General features: G+C 42.2%; 1 protein-coding gene across 1 annotated transcript in view; it reads left to right on the forward strand.

The window, feature by feature from the left end:
• Positions 1-2,588, forward strand: part of CNTNAP4 (contactin associated protein family member 4) — a 330,264-nt gene that overhangs the window by 278,063 nt on the left and 49,613 nt on the right. The gene's annotated exons all lie outside the window — the stretch shown is intronic.

Consider the following 2,588-nt stretch of genomic DNA (forward strand, 5'->3'; position numbering starts at 1 on the left):
TGTTTCCACCTCCTTGCCTTTAGTGTGCTATTGGAAATGTTTCTGTGTTCTGTGGAGGCCTGTCCTTGAGTTGACCTTCTCCGGGTTCCCTGTGTTGTCTGTTTTGCTCAGTGCCCCTCACCTTCCCCAGGTTCACGTCCAAATGCCGTTCCTTTGCCTCCTCCCTTCACTCCCCTGCCGCTTCTGTACTTGAGAGTCAAAGCCTTCTGGGTTTGTTTAGTTTGTTTTGCATCGTTGATAATTGCTTTATGGAACGCATGGACTGTGGAGATGAAGGGATTGTCTTTTACCTGTCTTGTACATCTTAATGAACCACGGCAAACAGCATAGAGGGAAAGCCGTCAGAAATTGTAGCTCAAGATGTTCAGAGTTCTATGTTAGAACAAAATTCATCAGCTTCTCATTACATGTAATTCTTTGCTGTTCGTCACCCTGGTCTTCTTGGCTGTTCCTCACGACACAGGGTGAAGCTTATTTGTGACGTATTTTGCCAAGACACCCTTAAGACTTCTCATGAATGGATGTGCTCATTATTTCTATCAATTATCCTGCCTTTCACTCAGTTCATCTTAAATGAACAGTTTCTGTAGGGAAGATTTATGCTTGATAGTTTTGCGATTTGGCCCCTTGATGTATTTGTTTAAGCACACCAAAATAGCAAAGCTCACCAGAACATAAATGTACATACATATTTATATATAGACACATGGATATGTATGTCTTTTAATAATGTGCTGGTAGCTCAGTCAGAAAATTGACATGGGTATTTCTTGAACTATAAAAAAAAAAAAGAAAAACTGAAAGTCAGCCATAACAAAAGGTATGGCAATTTAAAATCTGTCAGTAACTTGGAAATAGCCACACTCTTCTTGGAAATGGGGCGGGCTGACGCAGTTCTGGAAGATTTCCGTGGAAGCTGCTGCGGTGTGCCCGTGGGTGGCCTTTCCTCCTGGGTCATCGTTTCAGCTTCATCGAAATGGAGTCACTCTACGGTGTGCCCGATGAGAATCCCATCCTGAATTTGATTTCAGGCAGCCACAAGGGACGGGTTACTCCTGGGGCATCGCAAACGGTGTGAGAAAAGACGGGAGTCTTTCACTAGCAATTCTGTGGTGTGTTTTTAATGAGGACCGAAGAGATGCCACTGTTATTGAAGCAGTTGTTTAATTAGGCCTTTGACCTTACCCGTGACCATGTGTATTCAGGTTCAGGGATGGATGTGTTTGCTAGAAGTCATTAAAACAGAAAGCCATATTACATGAAAATCATCGAACAGCACAAAGAAAGGTAGAAAGGAAAAATCTCCAAAGGAATCTACTTGCTGTTAATAAGAACCTGTTGGGCAAATAGATATGGTTTCATGGAGACTAAGAGAAAGATTCCTTTAACAAAAGGCTTGCAGCCTTGGGTAAAGGCAGATGACTGGTTGCCAAGAGGCCGTGCAAGATGCTTCCTTACTGGCGTCAGGGTTCCCGAGTGCATTTCTCAGCTTCCGGTTTCACCCCAAGGTGGCTTTTCTGATGTTGTTCCTCCATCTTAATTTACAACAGTGATTGGAGCTATTTCCAGTGCAGATTCTGTGGCGCAGGCACAGGGTCAAGCTGCAGAAGGCCTCTGGTCCTTCTCTGCCTGACAGGATACCTTTCTTCCTGCTCTTCCACCAGAGAAGCTCCACCTCTTCCACCCAGCTCTCCCCTAACTGCACAGTCACATGGAGAAAGGGACACGGGTTCCCGGCTGGTTCAAATACTTTCAAACACATTAGAAGCGGATCGCGTTCTGCTCTCAGAGTCTCCTTATAGGTGCCAGGGAATCTCTGCTTTAGTCCAATATGATGAATTTTCTAGTTAGAATTTAGGACGATTTCATTTATCTTACTTACAAGTTCAAGAGTGGTGAGGGCAACACAGTGGTTTGTCTGAATGCCAGTCTTCCACCTTAAAAAGTCCTGGCTCGGCCGTATTGCCAATGGTGGTGCTTTGCATTTGGATGTGAGTGCAAATGAATGCAATAAGTGTGATTACAAAGAGTAATTTTACAGTGTTCAGTGTGACTTATCTTATTCTTTTCTTGGAATTTTCTATCATGAATTGGGTGAAGGCTTACGGACCCAATCATCAGTTTCACATTCAACAACTCATCAAACCTCCCAAAATGTTCTTGGAAAATGTCCATGATCTTTCTATTCCATTTTTCCATGAACTTATTGAACCCTCTCATATGTTTTTATTTTGATTGAAGGCATGGTCTCCCTCTTAGTGTATTACCATAGCCAATCCTATGCTAATGGTCTTTTTAAGCAGTTTAAATTTTTTTATTATTAATTGGGGGTTAATACATCTATCATTCCATAGTTCAGTCATGTCAAGCAGAATCACACAGTTGCCAATGGCCTTTTATTGGCATGACATATATATATATAAAACAGTTTTATTGGCATATGTTTCGCAAATCATTCAATTTGACAGGTCAATCATCTCCAGAAGTTGTCTAATCTTCACCAGTTAATTTTAGAACAACTTCTTTTGTCTTGGGTTCATTTTTCTTAGCTCTCCACTTCTGCCCACCCTTTCCTGCCTTACCCTCAT

The sequence above is a fragment of the Echinops telfairi genome, unplaced genomic scaffold (genome assembly GCF_000313985.2).
Source record: "Echinops telfairi isolate 266 unplaced genomic scaffold, ASM31398v2 ScPeMD7_2291;HRSCAF=2852, whole genome shotgun sequence".
NCBI classification, from domain to species: Eukaryota; Metazoa; Chordata; class Mammalia; order Afrosoricida; family Tenrecidae; genus Echinops; species Echinops telfairi.